Source organism: Ornithodoros turicata, unplaced genomic scaffold (assembly GCF_037126465.1).
Source record: "Ornithodoros turicata isolate Travis unplaced genomic scaffold, ASM3712646v1 Chromosome132, whole genome shotgun sequence".
NCBI lineage: Eukaryota > Metazoa > Arthropoda > Arachnida > Ixodida > Argasidae > Ornithodoros > Ornithodoros turicata.
Window position 1 is genome coordinate 282572 of NW_026999309.1, and position 23264 is coordinate 305835.

Here is a 23264-nt window from a genome sequence, read left to right on the forward strand (position 1 = left end):
TCAATTGAACTGTTTAATGCTCTCAACTGTTTTCGCATTTTTCCGTTACGTATAGTTGACGTAGTCTATACCCAAGGGTTGTTTGAATTCCCATCAGTTTCCTGCTAAGGCCCCTCTTCCTGTTTGACACTGCTGCCTCGAAGAGCGTAGATGAAGGTATCGCATCTAATTAATTAATCTTCTAGGCTAGTTCCTAAAATGTTCCTCTGGCCACCTTGTGAAATCACTTTCTCTAATGAGTTAAACCGACTCAAACCTGTTGGGTTTGCCATCCACCGGCTCCCCAATGGCAGATGCAGGGACGTATCCATCAGTGATGGCCAGTAGTTCAACTACCTGATTGTAGTTAAAAAGCAGTTAACTACTTGCAGAAATGTACTGTGCAACGACTAGTTACACTACTATTTAGAGTAGTTAACTACAGTAGTTAGGTTACTGCAGACTCCAACTATAGTTCCGATTTTCCCGCAAGCTTTACGGCACGATTCTTCCGACTTTTACTTTGAGCTACTTGTTTGATGAGAACGGAGTTGCTGAGCAATTGTGCCGTGCATGTGTACTAAATCTTCACCTTTATAACCGCTTGTGATTCACATTGTCCAAGAACATATAGAATATATACAACAACAACTGTAGAATGGGATTGGTGTTGATGTAGTTAAAATACATTGCAGTAGTTAAATAAGTAGTTTCAATTACCTCCCCTGAAAAGTAGTTGAACTACTAGTTAAACCACTCCATCGCGAAGTAGTTATAGTTAAACTACTGTAGAAGTCGTTAGTGGCCATCACTGGTATCCATACCCCCCCTTTCTACACCCCCAAAAATTATGCAATATTTCGTCAAAGACTATAAAAATAAATGGGAGTAGCTGCATGTTATCATCTAACTCAGGGCCGGCGAAACGGTGGAGCAGCCGGGGCCCGTAATTTCTTTCGCCGGCCCTGATCGTGATCACTTTGACGGAGGTTTGAAAAGCGCGCGTCCACGAGGAGGAAAAGGAGAGAGGAGTCACGTGGGGTAGGCTGATAGCCGGCAAAGAGACTCTCCCATTTGGAAACAGGCATATCGTTTTGTAACGCCGCTAAATCTTCCCCGAAGCGACTACAGACTCTCTTCCTGAAGCTCTTGGTGCTCTCAAGCTATATCTCGAGCTCATTTTACGATTCGATTATATCATCATCATCATCATCATGGGAAATATGGCCGCGCCCACACAAGGCAGATCCGGCGAGCGCAGCCCAGAACGATGCGTGAAACGCGGCATACTAGCGTTCTATATGCACTATTAACCTGCTCGTTACAAGACGAGAAAGGAAAATATTTGCTTTGAGACTCAGTCCCGTAACTATAGGTGGGCGATTTTGCAAATTTCTGTTCATGAGTCTGTGTTACTGTGTGAGGGAAATGAGCTAAGTTTTCCCATTGGAGTCAAATTCCCTGCATCGTAATGCGAGCTTTGCACTGTTACAGCTCGGGAGATTAAGGGGTAGCAATCTCCCATTTACTTGATTATTTCAATAGCGCTCTCAATCGCGGAAGGCTGCATGGACGATGTTTTTGGTTGTGTCAAGCGCGAGAAATGTCTTGCGGGCTGCCGCTTTAAATGAGGTGACAAATCGCTGTATCACGGTACCCGCTAAATAATGATAATTTTGTGGTTCTGTGACACCAGAGCAACTTAACTTTTGCTTTTCAAGACGTACCTGTTTCGTGCGTGCAAAGCTACCGCTCATCAAGAATTTTCTCGGGTCGGGGGTGGGTCTTGACGCCCATATCCTGTTGCTGTGGCGTTTTTGGCCTTAGAGGCCGGTATATTTGCCTTTGGTTATTTTTTATTTTTGGGGTGGGGGCATATGACATTACGGAGGGTGGGTAGTAATTAGGAAAAAAAAATCCCACGAAAGCGTGCTTTCATTTTTGCAACAGACACAAGAAGGTGAATTAATAGTACCAGTGTATGTCACACAGCGCTGACTGATTAACACAATTAATTGGATGCCAGTTACATAAAGTCGACCTTTTGCTCCTTTCGTTACTCCCAAACGGAGGTTATAAACTGTTTGACATCTTTTACAACGTTGCTAACTGTAATCTGTGCTGCAAAACGATTGAATAACAACCTGCTGTAACTGGAAGATATCGTGCAAATCCAGTTTTGGCTCACCGAACTGATATTTCTGTCGGACTGAAACATATAGCAAAAGCCACTATATGCTTTGAGTAATGCACACTTTCCTCAGACTACTCTGGAAGATACTGCTGAAATGAAATATTCAATGTGATATACTGAAATTATTTATTGTTGCAGGAGCAATGGCAAACTGCACTGCAGTACACATCAAAGAACAGGAGGGCTCTTCGACGCCTTCGGATTGCAGCTTGTCAAGCGAGTCGTCCAGTAGGAGCTCGAAGAACAGAACAGAGCCTGACAGTAAGTGTTCCGTTACCAAGTACTCACATATTCCCACTCCCGCAGAATATTCTGGTGGAAGAAAAAACTTCTGGCAGGAGTTCCACTACTATGCAAGTAGCAGACGACACCATTGGCTTTGTCGTCTGCTACAAAATATTGTGTAGCTGAGCCGCGGTATGTGCCCCACGGCTGGAAGAGCACAGAAATACATTTTTCGTATCTTCCGCTGGAACATTCTGGGGAACGCTGCTTGTGTGAATGTGCGTGGAAGAAAAAAACTGCTGGGCGGAAGTTCCACTACTATGCAAGTAGCAGACGACACCATTGGCTTTGTCGTCTGCTACAAAATATTGTGTAGCTGAGCCGCGGTATGTGCCCCACGGCTGGAAGAGCACAGAAATACATTTTCCGTATCTTCCGCTGGAACATTCTGGGGAACGCTGCTTGTGTGAATGTGCGTGGAAGAAAAAACCTTGCCGTGCTGTACATTCAATTTCCGCGGTAATTATGACTCTATTGCGGTGAGTGCATTCTGTTCATGTTTAATGCGTGTGTTGATGTGTCGGACAGATTGCTATCATTCCAATGCACACGTGAGCCAGTGTAGACAGGGGGTGTAACCTTTGGCGATGAATCAATTCTTGTGGTGCATGTTACTGGCCTGTTCAGCTCTTTTCTGTAAAGAAAAGAGCGTGTTAATAATGACTTCTCTGCTACTCTCAGTATGGCGGCAAGTGGATCGCGTTACGACTGATATAGTGCAAGAAAATTTCATTGAATTGTCGAAATCGCCCGCGTAGTTGAACTAGAAGCCGTCCCCACTGCGTACGTTAACCTTGGACACACTGCTAGGAGTACGTCTGATTGTTCCTTTCTTTCCCATGTGTCTTCATATTTAGGACGCGTGCCTGGGAGGGGGACAGCCCGCGGGTTTTTCCGAAAAATAGGCTGAACCAGGGCGCGTGATTAGAGATGTGGTGTTAGCAATGGCGGAGAGTGTTCATATTTTACACGCATGCCAGGGAGGGACGGGTCAACGCGAGAGTGATTGGAACTGTAAAAAGAAAAGATGTCGCGGATAGCGCAGGCTTTTCGTGTTTACTGCGTGTTTGGGGGGGGGGGGGGTATGGCTGCTTTTGCAAAATTTCGTCGGTTAGGCTTAGCCCGACCACGCGCTGAAGTGATTGGCACTGTGCCAAAAAGATATCGAGGGTAGCCCAGGTTTTTCGTGTACGTATTTTGACGAGTGGACTTCGGCCAGATTTCGTCGTTTAGAATTATGGAGCCGACCCCACTGCGTACGTTAACGTTGGACACACAGCTAGGAATTTGTCTGATTGTTCCTTTCTTTCCCAGGCATCTTTTGACGAGAGACGGAACCCTAGTTCACAGACGTGGACTAATGCCCAGAGGAGTGTTCAGAGGGAGGATGACCTGCTACGTGTGGCGTGTTGGCTCGGTAAGTGTCTCGTGTTCATATTTATGGCGGGCGTCGTTAGAGATCCTTCGTTAGAACGTATTCGTGATTAGAGATGTGGTGTTAGCAATGGCGGAGAGTGTTCATCTTTACGACGCTTTTCTGGGAGGGGGGCAGGCGGGGGTTTTCTTGAAAAAAATAGGCTGAACCAGGGCGCGTGATTAGAGAGTGGTGTTAGCAATGGCTCCAAGCCCGGAGTGTTCATATTGACGACGCGTGTCTGAGAGGGAAGCAGGCGGTGGGTTTTCCCGATAAAAAAAGGGGCTTAGCTCGAGTGCCTGGGCGCGTGATTTGAGATGTGGTCTTAGCAATGGCGGAAAGCAGAGTGTTTATATTTTTCATGCATGCCAGGGAGGGAAGGGGCCACGCGAGAGTGATTGCAACTGTGAAAAGAAAAGATATCGCGGATAGCGCAGGCTTTTCGTGTTTACTGCGTGCTTGGACGGTGGGGCTGCGGCAAAATTTCGTCGTTTAGGCTTAGGCGATCACGCGCTCAACTGATTCGAACTGTGAAAATATGATATCGCTGATAGCGCAGGCTTGTCGTATTTACGGCGTGTTTTTTTTTGGGGGGGGGGGGGTATGGCTGCTTTTGCAAAATTTCGTCGGTTAGGCTTAGCCCGACCACGCGCAGAAGTGATTGGCACTGTGCCAAAAAGTTATCACGGGTAGCCCAGGCTTTTTGTGTGCGTGTTTTGATGGGGGGCTGGGGCAAAATTTCGTCGTTTAGGCTTAGCCCGATCACGCGTTGGACTGATTCGAACTGTGAAAATATGATATCGCTGATAGCGCAGGCTTGTCGTATTTACGGCGTGTTTTTTTGTTTTTGGGGGGGGGGGGGGGTATGGCTGCTTTTGCAAAATTTCGTCGGTTAGGCTTAGCCCGACCACGCGCAGAAGTGATTGGCACTGTGCCAAAAAGTTATCACGGGTAGCCCAGGCTTTTCGTGTGCGTGTTTTGATGGGGGGCTGGGGCAAAATTTCGTCGTTTACGCTTGGCCCGCCCACGCGCTGAAGTAATTGGAACTGTGAAAATAAGATATCTCTGATAGCGCATTGTGTTCGTAATTGCTGTACTGCCTTCGCGTCATTCCGTTCCCTTGGTGGCGGCGACGCTGCTAGCGGCACCACACGGGAGAGATGGCGATCCGATAACCACGCTTCGTCTGCTAGCGCTGAATTTCCATTCCTCCCCGCAAAACGTGGAAAGCGCTGCCCCGTCGATGCATTTGGAGCTAGCAGACGACGCGGGGTTATCGGATCGCCATCTCTCCCGTGTGGAGGCGCTCGCAACAACCCCAGTCACCAGGGAAACGGAAGTGATTTGCTTGTCGGTGGTGGTGAGCGCCCTCTCCCTTTGCCGCGGAAACCAGTTATCGCCAGTTGCTCCGGAGAATTGGGGGTGGAAGAGGCGGTCGGGCCAGGTGCAGTGTTTCCCGTCAACCGTTCGTTATTCCTAGCGCCGTGCTGTACATTCAATTTCCGCGGTAATTATGACTCTATTGCGGTGAGTGCATTCTGTTCATGTTTAATGCGTGTGTTGATGTGTCGGACAGATTGCTATCATTCCAATGCACACGTGAGCCAGTGTAGACAGGGGGTGTAACCTTTGGCGATGAATCAATTCTTGTGGTGCATGTTACTGGCCTGTTCAGCTCTTTTCTGTAAAGAAAAGAGCGTGTTAATAATGACTTCTCTGCTACTCTCAGTATGGCGGCAAGTGGATCGCGTTACGACTGATATAGTGCAAGAAAATTTCATTGAATTGTCGAAATCGCCCGCGTAGTTGAACTAGAAGCCGTCCCCACTGCGTACGTTAACCTTGGACACACTGCTAGGAGTACGTCTGATTGTTCCTTTCTTTCCCATGTGTCTTCATATTTAGGACGCGTGCCTGGGAGGGGGACAGCCCGCGGGTTTTTCCGAAAAATAGGCTGAACCAGGGCGCGTGATTAGAGATGTGGTGTTAGCAATGGCGGAGAGTGTTCATATTTTACACGCATGCCAGGGAGGGACGGGTCAACGCGAGAGTGATTGGAACTGTAAAAAGAAAAGATGTCGCGGATAGCGCAGGCTTTTCGTGTTTACTGCGTGTTTGGGGGGGGGGGGGGTATGGCTGCTTTTGCAAAATTTCGTCGGTTAGGCTTAGCCCGACCACGCGCTGAAGTGATTGGCACTGTGCCAAAAAGATATCGAGGGTAGCCCAGGTTTTTCGTGTACGTATTTTGACGAGTGGACTTCGGCCAGATTTCGTCGTTTAGAATTATGGAGCCGACCCCACTGCGTACGTTAACGTTGGACACACAGCTAGGAATTTGTCTGATTGTTCCTTTCTTTCCCAGGCATCTTTTGACGAGAGACGGAACCCTAGTTCACAGACGTGGACTAATGCCCAGAGGAGTGTTCAGAGGGAGGATGACCTGCTACGTGTGGCGTGTTGGCTCGGTAAGTGTCTCGTGTTCATATTTATGGCGGGCGTCGTTAGAGATCCTTCGTTAGAACGTATTCGTGATTAGAGATGTGGTGTTAGCAATGGCGGAGAGTGTTCATCTTTACGACGCTTTTCTGGGAGGGGGGCAGGCGGGGGTTTTCTTGAAAAAAATAGGCTGAACCAGGGCGCGTGATTAGAGAGTGGTGTTAGCAATGGCTCCAAGCCCGGAGTGTTCATATTGACGACGCGTGTCTGAGAGGGAAGCAGGCGGTGGGTTTTCCCGATAAAAAAAGGGGCTTAGCTCGAGTGCCTGGGCGCGTGATTTGAGATGTGGTCTTAGCAATGGCGGAAAGCAGAGTGTTTATATTTTTCATGCATGCCAGGGAGGGAAGGGGCCACGCGAGAGTGATTGCAACTGTGAAAAGAAAAGATATCGCGGATAGCGCAGGCTTTTCGTGTTTACTGCGTGCTTGGACGGTGGGGCTGCGGCAAAATTTCGTCGTTTAGGCTTAGGCGATCACGCGCTCAACTGATTCGAACTGTGAAAATATGATATCGCTGATAGCGCAGGCTTGTCGTATTTACGGCGTGTTTTTTTTTGGGGGGGGGGGGGGTATGGCTGCTTTTGCAAAATTTCGTCGGTTAGGCTTAGCCCGACCACGCGCAGAAGTGATTGGCACTGTGCCAAAAAGTTATCACGGGTAGCCCAGGCTTTTTGTGTGCGTGTTTTGATGGGGGGCTGGGGCAAAATTTCGTCGTTTAGGCTTAGCCCGATCACGCGTTGGACTGATTCGAACTGTGAAAATATGATATCGCTGATAGCGCAGGCTTGTCGTATTTACGGCGTGTTTTTTTGTTTTTGGGGGGGGGGGGGGTATGGCTGCTTTTGCAAAATTTCGTCGGTTAGGCTTAGCCCGACCACGCGCAGAAGTGATTGGCACTGTGCCAAAAAGTTATCACGGGTAGCCCAGGCTTTTCGTGTGCGTGTTTTGATGGGGGGCTGGGGCAAAATTTCGTCGTTTACGCTTGGCCCGCCCACGCGCTGAAGTAATTGGAACTGTGAAAATAAGATATCTCTGATAGCGCATTGTGTTCGTAATTGCTGTACTGCCTTCGCGTCATTCCGTTCCCTTGGTGGCGGCGACGCTGCTAGCGGCACCACACGGGAGAGATGGCGATCCGATAACCACGCTTCGTCTGCTAGCGCTGAATTTCCATTCCTCCCCGCAAAACGTGGAAAGCGCTGCCCCGTCGATGCATTTGGAGCTAGCAGACGACGCGGGGTTATCGGATCGCCATCTCTCCCGTGTGGAGGCGCTCGCAACAACCCCAGTCACCAGGGAAACGGAAGTGATTTGCTTGTCGGTGGTGGTGAGCGCCCTCTCCCTTTGCCGCGGAAACCAGTTATCGCCAGTTGCTCCGGAGAATTGGGGGTGGAAGAGGCGGTCGGGCCAGGTGCAGTGTTTCCCGTCAACCGTTCGTTATTCCTAGCGCCGTGCTGTACATTCAATTTCCGCGGTAATTATGACTCTATTGCGGTGAGTGCATTCTGTTCATGTTTAATGCGTGTGTTGATGTGTCGGACAGATTGCTATCATTCCAATGCACACGTGAGCCAGTGTAGACAGGGGGTGTAACCTTTGGCGATGAATCAATTCTTGTGGTGCATGTTACTGGCCTGTTCAGCTCTTTTCTGTAAAGAAAAGAGCGTGTTAATAATGACTTCTCTGCTACTCTCAGTATGGCGGCAAGTGGATCGCGTTACGACTGATATAGTGCAAGAAAATTTCATTGAATTGTCGAAATCGCCCGCGTAGTTGAACTAGAAGCCGTCCCCACTGCGTACGTTAACCTTGGACACACTGCTAGGAGTACGTCTGATTGTTCCTTTCTTTCCCATGTGTCTTCATATTTAGGACGCGTGCCTGGGAGGGGGACAGCCCGCGGGTTTTTCCGAAAAATAGGCTGAACCAGGGCGCGTGATTAGAGATGTGGTGTTAGCAATGGCGGAGAGTGTTCATATTTTACACGCATGCCAGGGAGGGACGGGTCAACGCGAGAGTGATTGGAACTGTAAAAAGAAAAGATGTCGCGGATAGCGCAGGCTTTTCGTGTTTACTGCGTGTTTGGGGGGGGGGGGGGTATGGCTGCTTTTGCAAAATTTCGTCGGTTAGGCTTAGCCCGACCACGCGCTGAAGTGATTGGCACTGTGCCAAAAAGATATCGAGGGTAGCCCAGGTTTTTCGTGTACGTATTTTGACGAGTGGACTTCGGCCAGATTTCGTCGTTTAGAATTATGGAGCCGACCCCACTGCGTACGTTAACGTTGGACACACAGCTAGGAATTTGTCTGATTGTTCCTTTCTTTCCCAGGCATCTTTTGACGAGAGACGGAACCCTAGTTCACAGACGTGGACTAATGCCCAGAGGAGTGTTCAGAGGGAGGATGACCTGCTACGTGTGGCGTGTTGGCTCGGTAAGTGTCTCGTGTTCATATTTATGGCGGGCGTCGTTAGAGATCCTTCGTTAGAACGTATTCGTGATTAGAGATGTGGTGTTAGCAATGGCGGAGAGTGTTCATCTTTACGACGCTTTTCTGGGAGGGGGGCAGGCGGGGGTTTTCTTGAAAAAAATAGGCTGAACCAGGGCGCGTGATTAGAGAGTGGTGTTAGCAATGGCTCCAAGCCCGGAGTGTTCATATTGACGACGCGTGTCTGAGAGGGAAGCAGGCGGTGGGTTTTCCCGATAAAAAAAGGGGCTTAGCTCGAGTGCCTGGGCGCGTGATTTGAGATGTGGTCTTAGCAATGGCGGAAAGCAGAGTGTTTATATTTTTCATGCATGCCAGGGAGGGAAGGGGCCACGCGAGAGTGATTGCAACTGTGAAAAGAAAAGATATCGCGGATAGCGCAGGCTTTTCGTGTTTACTGCGTGCTTGGACGGTGGGGCTGCGGCAAAATTTCGTCGTTTAGGCTTAGGCGATCACGCGCTCAACTGATTCGAACTGTGAAAATATGATATCGCTGATAGCGCAGGCTTGTCGTATTTACGGCGTGTTTTTTTTTTGGGGGGGGGGGTATGGCTGCTTTTGCAAAATTTCGTCGGTTAGGCTTAGCCCGACCACGCGCAGAAGTGATTGGCACTGTGCCAAAAAGTTATCACGGGTAGCCCAGGCTTTTTGTGTGCGTGTTTTGATGGGGGGCTGGGGCAAAATTTCGTCGTTTAGGCTTAGCCCGATCACGCGTTGGACTGATTCGAACTGTGAAAATATGATATCGCTGATAGCGCAGGCTTGTCGTATTTACGGCGTGTTTTTTTGTTTTTGGGGGGGGGGGGTATGGCTGCTTTTGCAAAATTTCGTCGGTTAGGCTTAGCCCGACCACGCGCAGAAGTGATTGGCACTGTGCCAAAAAGTTATCACGGGTAGCCCAGGCTTTTCGTGTGCGTGTTTTGATGGGGGGCTGGGGCAAAATTTCGTCGTTTACGCTTGGCCCGCCCACGCGCTGAAGTAATTGGAACTGTGAAAATAAGATATCTCTGATAGCGCATTGTGTTCGTAATTGCTGTACTGCCTTCGCGTCATTCCGTTCCCTTGGTGGCGGCGACGCTGCTAGCGGCACCACACGGGAGAGATGGCGATCCGATAACCACGCTTCGTCTGCTAGCGCTGAATTTCCATTCCTCCCCGCAAAACGTGGAAAGCGCTGCCCCGTCGATGCATTTGGAGCTAGCAGACGACGCGGGGTTATCGGATCGCCATCTCTCCCGTGTGGAGGCGCTCGCAACAACCCCAGTCACCAGGGAAACGGAAGTGATTTGCTTGTCGGTGGTGGTGAGCGCCCTCTCCCTTTGCCGCGGAAACCAGTTATCGCCAGTTGCTCCGGAGAATTGGGGGTGGAAGAGGCGGTCGGGCCAGGTGCAGTGTTTCCCGTCAACCGTTCGTTATTCCTAGCGCCGTGCTGTACATTCAATTTCCGCGGTAATTATGACTCTATTGCGGTGAGTGCATTCTGTTCATGTTTAATGCGTGTGTTGATGTGTCGGACAGATTGCTATCATTCCAATGCACACGTGAGCCAGTGTAGACAGGGGGTGTAACCTTTGGCGATGAATCAATTCTTGTGGTGCATGTTACTGGCCTGTTCAGCTCTTTTCTGTAAAGAAAAGAGCGTGTTAATAATGACTTCTCTGCTACTCTCAGTATGGCGGCAAGTGGATCGCGTTACGACTGATATAGTGCAAGAAAATTTCATTGAATTGTCGAAATCGCCCGCGTAGTTGAACTAGAAGCCGTCCCCACTGCGTACGTTAACCTTGGACACACTGCTAGGAGTACGTCTGATTGTTCCTTTCTTTCCCATGTGTCTTCATATTTAGGACGCGTGCCTGGGAGGGGGACAGCCCGCGGGTTTTTCCGAAAAATAGGCTGAACCAGGGCGCGTGATTAGAGATGTGGTGTTAGCAATGGCGGAGAGTGTTCATATTTTACACGCATGCCAGGGAGGGACGGGTCAACGCGAGAGTGATTGGAACTGTAAAAAGAAAAGATGTCGCGGATAGCGCAGGCTTTTCGTGTTTACTGCGTGTTTGGGGGGGGGGGGGGGGGTATGGCTGCTTTTGCAAAATTTCGTCGGTTAGGCTTAGCCCGACCACGCGCTGAAGTGATTGGCACTGTGCCAAAAAGATATCGAGGGTAGCCCAGGTTTTTCGTGTACGTATTTTGACGAGTGGACTTCGGCCAGATTTCGTCGTTTAGAATTATGGAGCCGACCCCACTGCGTACGTTAACGTTGGACACACAGCTAGGAATTTGTCTGATTGTTCCTTTCTTTCCCAGGCATCTTTTGACGAGAGACGGAACCCTAGTTCACAGACGTGGACTAATGCCCAGAGGAGTGTTCAGAGGGAGGATGACCTGCTACGTGTGGCGTGTTGGCTCGGTAAGTGTCTCGTGTTCATATTTATGGCGGGCGTCGTTAGAGATCCTTCGTTAGAACGTATTCGTGATTAGAGATGTGGTGTTAGCAATGGCGGAGAGTGTTCATCTTTACGACGCTTTTCTGGGAGGGGGGCAGGCGGGGGTTTTCTTGAAAAAAATAGGCTGAACCAGGGCGCGTGATTAGAGAGTGGTGTTAGCAATGGCTCCAAGCCCGGAGTGTTCATATTGACGACGCGTGTCTGAGAGGGAAGCAGGCGGTGGGTTTTCCCGATAAAAAAGGGGCTTAGCTCGAGTGCCTGGGCGCGTGATTTGAGATGTGGTCTTAGCAATGGCGGAAAGCAGAGTGTTTATATTTTTCATGCATGCCAGGGAGGGAAGGGGCCACGCGAGAGTGATTGCAACTGTGAAAAGAAAAGATATCGCGGATAGCGCAGGCTTTTCGTGTTTACTGCGTGCTTGGACGGTGGGGCTGCGGCAAAATTTCGTCGTTTAGGCTTAGGCGATCACGCGCTCAACTGATTCGAACTGTGAAAATATGATATCGCTGATAGCGCAGGCTTGTCGTATTTACGGCGTGTTTTTTTTTGGGGGGGGGGGGTATGGCTGCTTTTGCAAAATTTCGTCGGTTAGGCTTAGCCCGACCACGCGCAGAAGTGATTGGCACTGTGCCAAAAAGTTATCACGGGTAGCCCAGGCTTTTTGTGTGCGTGTTTTGATGGGGGGCTGGGGCAAAATTTCGTCGTTTAGGCTTAGCCCGATCACGCGTTGGACTGATTCGAACTGTGAAAATATGATATCGCTGATAGCGCAGGCTTGTCGTATTTACGGCGTGTTTTTTTGTTTTTGGGGGGGGGGGGGGGTATGGCTGCTTTTGCAAAATTTCGTCGGTTAGGCTTAGCCCGACCACGCGCAGAAGTGATTGGCACTGTGCCAAAAAGTTATCACGGGTAGCCCAGGCTTTTCGTGTGCGTGTTTTGATGGGGGGCTGGGGCAAAATTTCGTCGTTTACGCTTGGCCCGCCCACGCGCTGAAGTAATTGGAACTGTGAAAATAAGATATCTCTGATAGCGCATTGTGTTCGTAATTGCTGTACTGCCTTCGCGTCATTCCGTTCCCTTGGTGGCGGCGACGCTGCTAGCGGCACCACACGGGAGAGATGGCGATCCGATAACCACGCTTCGTCTGCTAGCGCTGAATTTCCATTCCTCCCCGCAAAACGTGGAAAGCGCTGCCCCGTCGATGCATTTGGAGCTAGCAGACGACGCGGGGTTATCGGATCGCCATCTCTCCCGTGTGGAGGCGCTCGCAACAACCCCAGTCACCAGGGAAACGGAAGTGATTTGCTTGTCGGTGGTGGTGAGCGCCCTCTCCCTTTGCCGCGGAAACCAGTTATCGCCAGTTGCTCCGGAGAATTGGGGGTGGAAGAGGCGGTCGGGCCAGGTGCAGTGTTTCCCGTCAACCGTTCGTTATTCCTAGCGCCGTGCTGTACATTCAATTTCCGCGGTAATTATGACTCTATTGCGGTGAGTGCATTCTGTTCATGTTTAATGCGTGTGTTGATGTGTCGGACAGATTGCTATCATTCCAATGCACACGTGAGCCAGTGTAGACAGGGGGTGTAACCTTTGGCGATGAATCAATTCTTGTGGTGCATGTTACTGGCCTGTTCAGCTCTTTTCTGTAAAGAAAAGAGCGTGTTAATAATGACTTCTCTGCTACTCTCAGTATGGCGGCAAGTGGATCGCGTTACGACTGATATAGTGCAAGAAAATTTCATTGAATTGTCGAAATCGCCCGCGTAGTTGAACTAGAAGCCGTCCCCACTGCGTACGTTAACCTTGGACACACTGCTAGGAGTACGTCTGATTGTTCCTTTCTTTCCCATGTGTCTTCATATTTAGGACGCGTGCCTGGGAGGGGGACAGCCCGCGGGTTTTTCCGAAAAATAGGCTGAACCAGGGCGCGTGATTAGAGATGTGGTGTTAGCAATGGCGGAGAGTGTTCATATTTTACACGCATGCCAGGGAGGGACGGGTCAACGCGAGAGTGATTGGAACTGTAAAAAGAAAAGATGTCGCGGATAGCGCAGGCTTTTCGTGTTTACTGCGTGTTTGGGGGGGGGGGGGGTATGGCTGCTTTTGCAAAATTTCGTCGGTTAGGCTTAGCCCGACCACGCGCTGAAGTGATTGGCACTGTGCCAAAAAGATATCGAGGGTAGCCCAGGTTTTTCGTGTACGTATTTTGACGAGTGGACTTCGGCCAGATTTCGTCGTTTAGAATTATGGAGCCGACCCCACTGCGTACGTTAACGTTGGACACACAGCTAGGAATTTGTCTGATTGTTCCTTTCTTTCCCAGGCATCTTTTGACGAGAGACGGAACCCTAGTTCACAGACGTGGACTAATGCCCAGAGGAGTGTTCAGAGGGAGGATGACCTGCTACGTGTGGCGTGTTGGCTCGGTAAGTGTCTCGTGTTCATATTTATGGCGGGCGTCGTTAGAGATCCTTCGTTAGAACGTATTCGTGATTAGAGATGTGGTGTTAGCAATGGCGGAGAGTGTTCATCTTTACGACGCTTTTCTGGGAGGGGGGCAGGCGGGGGTTTTCTTGAAAAAAATAGGCTGAACCAGGGCGCGTGATTAGAGAGTGGTGTTAGCAATGGCTCCAAGCCCGGAGTGTTCATATTGACGACGCGTGTCTGAGAGGGAAGCAGGCGGTGGGTTTTCCCGATAAAAAAAGGGGCTTAGCTCGAGTGCCTGGGCGCGTGATTTGAGATGTGGTCTTAGCAATGGCGGAAAGCAGAGTGTTTATATTTTTCATGCATGCCAGGGAGGGAAGGGGCCACGCGAGAGTGATTGCAACTGTGAAAAGAAAAGATATCGCGGATAGCGCAGGCTTTTCGTGTTTACTGCGTGCTTGGACGGTGGGGCTGCGGCAAAATTTCGTCGTTTAGGCTTAGGCGATCACGCGCTCAACTGATTCGAACTGTGAAAATATGATATCGCTGATAGCGCAGGCTTGTCGTATTTACGGCGTGTTTTTTTTTGGGGGGGGGGGGTATGGCTGCTTTTGCAAAATTTCGTCGGTTAGGCTTAGCCCGACCACGCGCAGAAGTGATTGGCACTGTGCCAAAAAGTTATCACGGGTAGCCCAGGCTTTTTGTGTGCGTGTTTTGATGGGGGGCTGGGGCAAAATTTCGTCGTTTAGGCTTAGCCCGATCACGCGTTGGACTGATTCGAACTGTGAAAATATGATATCGCTGATAGCGCAGGCTTGTCGTATTTACGGCGTGTTTTTTTGTTTTTGGGGGGGGGGGGTATGGCTGCTTTTGCAAAATTTCGTCGGTTAGGCTTAGCCCGACCACGCGCAGAAGTGATTGGCACTGTGCCAAAAAGTTATCACGGGTAGCCCAGGCTTTTCGTGTGCGTGTTTTGATGGGGGGCTGGGGCAAAATTTCGTCGTTTACGCTTGGCCCGCCCACGCGCTGAAGTAATTGGAACTGTGAAAATAAGATATCTCTGATAGCGCATTGTGTTCGTAATTGCTGTACTGCCTTCGCGTCATTCCGTTCCCTTGGTGGCGGCGACGCTGCTAGCGGCACCACACGGGAGAGATGGCGATCCGATAACCACGCTTCGTCTGCTAGCGCTGAATTTCCATTCCTCCCCGCAAAACGTGGAAAGCGCTGCCCCGTCGATGCATTTGGAGCTAGCAGACGACGCGGGGTTATCGGATCGCCATCTCTCCCGTGTGGAGGCGCTCGCAACAACCCCAGTCACCAGGGAAACGGAAGTGATTTGCTTGTCGGTGGTGGTGAGCGCCCTCTCCCTTTGCCGCGGAAACCAGTTATCGCCAGTTGCTCCGGAGAATTGGGGGTGGAAGAGGCGGTCGGGCCAGGTGCAGTGTTTCCCGTCAACCGTTCGTTATTCCTAGCGCCGTGCTGTACATTCAATTTCCGCGGTAATTATGACTCTATTGCGGTGAGTGCATTCTGTTCATGTTTAATGCGTGTGTTGATGTGTCGGACAGATTGCTATCATTCCAATGCACACGTGAGCCAGTGTAGACAGGGGGTGTAACCTTTGGCGATGAATCAATTCTTGTGGTGCATGTTACTGGCCTGTTCAGCTCTTTTCTGTAAAGAAAAGAGCGTGTTAATAATGACTTCTCTGCTACTCTCAGTATGGCGGCAAGTGGATCGCGTTACGACTGATATAGTGCAAGAAAATTTCATTGAATTGTCGAAATCGCCCGCGTAGTTGAACTAGAAGCCGTCCCCACTGCGTACGTTAACCTTGGACACACTGCTAGGAGTACGTCTGATTGTTCCTTTCTTTCCCATGTGTCTTCATATTTAGGACGCGTGCCTGGGAGGGGGACAGCCCGCGGGTTTTTCCGAAAAATAGGCTGAACCAGGGCGCGTGATTAGAGATGTGGTGTTAGCAATGGCGGAGAGTGTTCATATTTTACACGCATGCCAGGGAGGGACGGGTCAACGCGAGAGTGATTGGAACTGTAAAAAGAAAAGATGTCGCGGATAGCGCAGGCTTTTCGTGTTTACTGCGTGTTTGGGGGGGGGGGGGTATGGCTGCTTTTGCAAAATTTCGTCGGTTAGGCTTAGCCCGACCACGCGCTGAAGTGATTGGCACTGTGCCAAAAAGATATCGAGGGTAGCCCAGGTTTTTCGTGTGCGTGTTTTGATGGGGGGCTGGGGCAAAATTTCGTCGTTTACGCTTGGCCCGCCCACGCGCTGAAGTAATTGGAACTGTGAAAATATGATATCGCTGATAGCGCAGGCTTGTCGTATTTACGGCGTGTTTTTTTGTTTTTGGGGGGGGGGGTATGGCTGCTTTTGCAAAATTTCGTCGGTTAGGCTTAGCCCGACCACGCGCAGAAGTGATTGGCACTGTGCCAAAAAGTTATCACGGGTAGCCCAGGCTTTTCGTGTGCGTGTTTTGATGGGGGGCTGGGGCAAAATTTCGTCGTTTACGCTTGGCCCGCCCACGCGCTGAAGTAATTGGAACTGTGAAAATAAGATATCTCTGATAGCGCATTGTGTTCGTAATTGCTGTACTGCCTTCGCGTCATTCCGTTCCCTTGGTGGCGGCGACGCTGCTAGCGGCACCACACGGGAGAGATGGCGATCCGATAACCACGCTTCGTCTGCTAGCGCTGAATTTCCATTCCTCCCCGCAAAACGTGGAAAGCGCTGCCCCGTCGATGCATTTGGAGCTAGCAGACGACGCGGGGTTATCGGATCGCCATCTCTCCCGTGTGGAGGCGCTCGCAACAACCCCAGTCACCAGGGAAACGGAAGTGATTTGCTTGTCGGTGGTGGTGAGCGCCCTCTCCCTTTGCCGCGGAAACCAGTTATCGCCAGTTGCTCCGGAGAATTGGGGGTGGAAGAGGCGGTCGGGCCAGGTGCAGTGTTTCCCGTCAACCGTTCGTTATTCCTAGCGCCGTGCTGTACATTCAATTTCCGCGGTAATTATGACTCTATTGCGGTGAGTGCATTCTGTTCATGTTTAATGCGTGTGTTGATGTGTCGGACAGATTGCTATCATTCCAATGCACACGTGAGCCAGTGTAGACAGGGGGTGTAACCTTTGGCGATGAATCAATTCTTGTGGTGCATGTTACTGGCCTGTTCAGCTCTTTTCTGTAAAGAAAAGAGCGTGTTAATAATGACTTCTCTGCTACTCTCAGTATGGCGGCAAGTGGATCGCGTTACGACTGATATAGTGCAAGAAAATTTCATTGAATTGTCGAAATCGCCCGCGTAGTTGAACTAGAAGCCGTCCCCACTGCGTACGTTAACCTTGGACACACTGCTAGGAGTACGTCTGATTGTTCCTTTCTTTCCCATGTGTCTTCATATTTAGGACGCGTGCCTGGGAGGGGGACAGCCCGCGGGTTTTTCCGAAAAATAGGCTGAACCAGGGCGCGTGATTAGAGATGTGGTGTTAGCAATGGCGGAGAGTGTTCATATTTTACACGCATGCCAGGGAGGGACGGGTCAACGCGAGAGTGATTGGAACTGTAAAAAGAAAAGATGTCGCGGATAGCGCAGGCTTTTCGTGTTTACTGCGTGTTTGGGGGGGGGGGGGGGGTATGGCTGCTTTTGCAAAATTTCGTCGGTTAGGCTTAGCCCGACCACGCGCTGAAGTGATTGGCACTGTGCCAAAAAGATATCGAGGGTAGCCCAGGTTTTTCGTGTACGTATTTTGACGAGTGGACTTCGGCCAGATTTCGTCGTTTAGAATTATGGAGCCGACCCCACTGCGTACGTTAACGTTGGACACACAGCTAGGAATTTGTCTGATTGTTCCTTTCTTTCCCAGGCATCTTTTGACGAGAGACGGAACCCTAGTTCACAGACGTGGACTAATGCCCAGAGGAGTGTTCAGAGGGAGGATGACCTGCTACGTGTGGCGTGTTGGCTCGGTAAGTGTCTCGTGTTCATATTTATGGCGGGCGTCGTTAGAGATCCTTCGTTAGAACGTATTCGTGATTAGAGATGTGGTGTTAGCAATGGCGGAGAGTGTTCATCTTTACGACGCTTTTCTGGGAGGGGGGCAGGCGGGGGTTTTCTTGAAAAAAATAGGCTGAACCAGGGCGCGTGATTAGAGAGTGGTGTTAGCAATGGCTCCAAGCCCGGAGTGTTCATATTGACGACGCGTGTCTGAGAGGGAAGCAGGCGGTGGGTTTTCCCGATAAAAAAAGGGGCTTAGCTCGAGTGCCTGGGCGCGTGATTTGAGATGTGGTCTTAGCAATGGCGGAAAGCAGAGTGTTTATATTTTTCATGCATGCCAGGGAGGGAAGGGGCCACGCGAGAGTGATTGCAACTGTGAAAAGAAAAGATATCGCGGATAGCGCAGGCTTTTCGTGTTTACTGCGTGCTTGGACGGTGGGGCTGCGGCAAAATTTCGTCGTTTAGGCTTAGGCGATCACGCGCTCAACTGATTCGAACTGTGAAAATATGATATCGCTGATAGCGCAGGCTTGTCGTATTTACGGCGTGTTTTTTTTTGGGGGGGGGGGGTATGGCTGCTTTTGCAAAATTTCGTCGGTTAGGCTTAGCCCGACCACGCGCAGAAGTGATTGGCACTGTGCCAAAAAGTTATCACGGGTAGCCCAGGCTTTTTGTGTGCGTGTTTTGATGGGGGGCTGGGGCAAAATTTCGTCGTTTAGGCTTAGCCCGATCACGCGTTGGACTGATTCGAACTGTGAAAATATGATATCGCTGATAGCGCAGGCTTGTCGTATTTACGGCGTGTTTTTTTGTTTTTGGGGGGGGGGGGGGTATGGCTGCTTTTGCAAAATTTCGTCGGTTAGGCTTAGCCCGACCACGCGCAGAAGTGATTGGCACTGTGCCAAAAAGTTATCACGGGTAGCCCAGGCTTTTCGTGTGCGTGTTTTGATGGGGGGCTGGGGCAAAATTTCGTCGTTTACGCTTGGCCCGCCCACGCGCTGAAGTAATTGGAACTGTGAAAATAAGATATCTCTGATAGCGCATTGTGTTCGTAATTGCTGTACTGCCTTCGCGTCATTCCGTTCCCTTGGTGGCGGCGACGCTGCTAGCGGCACCACACGGGAGAGATGGCGATCCGATAACCACGCTTCGTCTGCTAGCGCTGAATTTCCATTCCTCCCCGCAAAACGTGGAAAGCGCTGCCCCGTCGATGCATTTGGAGCTAGCAGACGACGCGGGGTTATCGGATCGCCATCTCTCCCGTGTGGAGGCGCTCGCAACAACCCCAGTCACCAGGGAAACGGAAGTGATTTGCTTGTCGGTGGTGGTGAGCGCCCTCTCCCTTTGCCGCGGAAACCAGTTATCGCCAGTTGCTCCGGAGAATTGGGGGTGGAAGAGGCGGTCGGGCCAGGTGCAGTGTTTCCCGTCAACCGTTCGTTATTCCTAGCGCCGTGCTGTACATTCAATTTCCGCGGTAATTATGACTCTATTGCGGTGAGTGCATTCTGTTCATGTTTAATGCGTGTGTTGATGTGTCGGACAGATTGCTATCATTCCAATGCACACGTGAGCCAGTGTAGACAGGGGGTGTAACCTTTGGCGATGAATCAATTCTTGTGGTGCATGTTACTGGCCTGTTCAGCTCTTTTCTGTAAAGAAAAGAGCGTGTTAATAATGACTTCTCTGCTACTCTCAGTATGGCGGCAAGTGGATCGCGTTACGACTGATATAGTGCAAGAAAATTTCATTGAATTGTCGAAATCGCCCGCGTAGTTGAACTAGAAGCCGTCCCCACTGCGTACGTTAACCTTGGACACACTGCTAGGAGTACGTCTGATTGTTCCTTTCTTTCCCATGTGTCTTCATATTTAGGACGCGTGCCTGGGAGGGGGACAGCCCGCGGGTTTTTCCGAAAAATAGGCTGAACCAGGGCGCGTGATTAGAGATGTGGTGTTAGCAATGGCGGAGAGTGTTCATATTTTACACGCATGCCAGGGAGGGACGGGTCAACGCGAGAGTGATTGGAACTGTAAAAAGAAAAGATGTCGCGGATAGCGCAGGCTTTTCGTGTTTACTGCGTGTTTGGGGGGGGGGGGGTATGGCTGCTTTTGCAAAATTTCGTCGGTTAGGCTTAGCCCGACCACGCGCTGAAGTGATTGGCACTGTGCCAAAAAGATATCGAGGGTAGCCCAGGTTTTTCGTGTACGTATTTTGACGAGTGGACTTCGGCCAGATTTCGTCGTTTAGAATTATGGAGCCGACCCCACTGCGTACGTTAACGTTGGACACACAGCTAGGAATTTGTCTGATTGTTCCTTTCTTTCCCAGGCATCTTTTGACGAGAGACGGAACCCTAGTTCACAGACGTGGACTAATGCCCAGAGGAGTGTTCAGAGGGAGGATGACCTGCTACGTGTGGCGTGTTGGCTCGGTAAGTGTCTCGTGTTCATATTTATGGCGGGCGTCGTTAGAGATCCTTCGTTAGAACGTATTCGTGATTAGAGATGTGGTGTTAGCAATGGCGGAGAGTGTTCATCTTTACGACGCTTTTCTGGGAGGGGGGCAGGCGGGGGTTTTCTTGAAAAAAATAGGCTGAACCAGGGCGCGTGATTAGAGAGTGGTGTTAGCAATGGCTCCAAGCCCGGAGTGTTCATATTGACGACGCGTGTCTGAGAGGGAAGCAGGCGGTGGGTTTTCCCGATAAAAAAAGGGGCTTAGCTCGAGTGCCTGGGCGCGTGATTTGAGATGTGGTCTTAGCAATGGCGGAAAGCAGAGTGTTTATATTTTTCATGCATGCCAGGGAGGGAAGGGGCCACGCGAGAGTGATTGCAACTGTGAAAAGAAAAGATATCGCGGATAGCGCAGGCTTTTCGTGTTTACTGCGTGCTTGGACGGTGGGGCTGCGGCAAAATTTCGTCGTTTAGGCTTAGGCGATCACGCGCTCAACTGATTCGAACTGTGAAAATATGATATCGCTGATAGCGCAGGCTTGTCGTATTTACGGCGTGTTTTTTTTTGCGATAAAGTCCGACTTTTGATTTTTCTTCTGTGCATAGTCTAAGGAACTACCTACAACATATAAAATTTTCGAGGAAAGTTTTTGGTGGGGTTTTTTAGATAAAGGCTTCCCAAATTCGTCATTTTTCGGTGGCATGGTGCTACTAAAAGAGGTATCGCTTACGTTCCTTACAGAGTAGAGCAACAAATTATACATCATTCGATAGCCCTATGAATGGCAAATTAAACGGCATAAAGCTCAGTCTTATCCGTTTTGTACATCGTCCGCAAAGCTGCAGTGAATATGGTGTTTTTCGGCACTTTGAGTCAACTTTGATATTTTTTTGCAGGCAAACAAAAACCGGTACGGCACTGCCAACGAAGGATCCTATTCTGCCCTAAGTGTTCTCAAGCCAGATCAAGAAATTACTATAATGCGAGAAGAAATGGCCTTGTAGCGAACGCTCAAACCCGCTCGCGACGACGTCGCCTTATGAGAGGCATTTTTTTCCTCCTCTCCTATTTCCCGAACCGCGCAGCGCAGAGAATTCGGAAAGCGTTTATTTCTCATAACTCACCGATGGCTTCAACATATATTTTTTTCCCGTTCATTCGAGACATCAAGTGTACCGGATTGTTCGATTTGAGATGGAACTAGCCCAAAGCAACCTGGTCCATCATTAAACCGCACTCTCTCATGTTCCTGTAGATGATGTTCCAGTCAAACCACACTGGTCCTGTAAGTGGACACATCGTTACCAAATGATCCAATGTGGCCACGTGGTTCACCAAGGCCATGGTCCATCATTTGAAGTGCACTCTCTCATGTTTCTGGAAATGATGTTCCAGTCAAACCACACTGGTCCTGTAAGTGGACACATCGTTACCAAATGATCCACTGTGGCCACGTTGGTCACCCAGGCCATATGGTCCATCATTTGAAGTGCACTCTCTCATGCTTCTGCAGATGATGTTTCAGTTGAAATGCCTGACCACAGGTGAGACATCTGTGGTTCCTCTGACCCTCATGAACTGTTCTTGAATGCGTCTTCAGGTTCCCCATCTGAGTGAACCCCTTGGAACACACTGGGCACACGTAAGGCTTCTCTCCCGTGTGAGATCTCTCATGGTATTTCACCTTAGCACTGCTGTCATTGGAATAATCGCAGAACCGGCACCGATGTCTTCTTCCCGCGTGGGAGCGCTTGTTCTTGTGCTGCTCCCTCAGGAACTCCTCCGACGAGAACGCACTCTCGCACCAGGGGCCTTGTGGACGCTCCTCGACGTCCCCTGCGAGGCACAGAAAAGAAAAATCACGCTCCCATCGAATGGTATCGGGAAATGGTTCGAGCTGCACTGTAACGTGTAGTATCCTTATCGTTCTTATCCTTATCGTATCTTATAGCCCTTATCGTTCGGGCACCCTGATAAATGTTCCAAAGTGCACCTAAAAAATTTACAGGTTCAGGTGCAGTTCAGGCATCGAGCACGGAAATAACTGTCCAAACTGCCTTTTTTAGGTAGTAAGGGAGTTGCCTCAGGACAGAAGCCGCCGATATTTCGAACAGAGACTGTTCTTCTTCTGGGCACCGTCCTCATCATTGGCATGGTATTTAAAGGGTTAGGTGTGACGTGTTTAAAGGTTCATGCGAATTGCACCTTTAAACACGTCACACCTAACCCTTTAAATACCATGCCAATGATGAGGACGGTGCCCAGAAGAAGAACAGTCTCTGTTCGAAATATCGGCGGCTTCTGTCCTGAGGCAACTCCCTTCCTACATTCTACCGGTTCGCTGGATTTCTACCCATCTACTTTTTTAGGTAGTGGTTTTTAGTTTTAGTTTTCAGTTAGTTCCTGGTTAGTTAATTCTGTTCCTGGCACATTCAATGTGTCCCAGGAACAGAATTTAGCATGAGTGCATTCAGTCAACATTTTTTTTTTAAGATCTAGAGCACGAATTTATTTAAGATACGCAGGATGAGTTGATGCGATGCATATGCGTTGTTGTATTCACTCAGTAGCAAGAAAATGTTAGTTACATGCGGAAGTGTGACTCGTCGTCGACAGCTTCGATTACGAGAGGGTTGAATTATGCGAGATGTAGCTCATTATGCGAGCTCAATTATGTGGGCCCAAGGCCAAAAGGATTACAAATATCGTGTACCACATTAGCGTGCTGAGTAATTTTCAGTCGTAACATTTGCACCACGAGGCAGCGTTTGTGCTCAACTAGGGTGTACTTAACACGTTTCTTATCATCCGTGTCCTAGAAAAAAATCGTTGGACAAGCCAAGTCCAGAACACGCGTTTCATTAGTTCAGGGTCAGTTCCCAGATCGTGAAAATAGTAGTAATCTGGTTCGGCTCTGGAGAAAATAGTTGCCTGGATCCAGTTCGACACCCTTCCCACGGCTTCTCACACAGACACTGAATACTTTTCCGTAGTCATCCCATGACGTTGAGCCACATTATCATCACCATCATCATCATTAGATAGTGTTAAAGTCATTCATTTCACGTGGAATATATTTTT

General features: G+C 49.7%; 1 long non-coding RNA gene across 1 annotated transcript; it reads left to right on the forward strand.

Annotated features, from left to right (window-relative positions):
- Positions 1 to 1215: 1215 nt before the first annotated feature.
- Positions 1216 to 21406, forward strand: LOC135372228 (uncharacterized). The gene is made up of 10 exons (XR_010415893.1): positions 1216 to 1354; positions 2312 to 2434; positions 3773 to 3875; positions 6235 to 6337; positions 8697 to 8799; positions 11158 to 11260; positions 13618 to 13720; positions 17602 to 17704; positions 20061 to 20163; positions 21080 to 21406. It is a non-coding gene; the product is annotated as an uncharacterized LOC135372228 (long non-coding RNA).
- The last annotated feature ends 1858 nt before the right edge of the window (positions 21407 to 23264 follow it).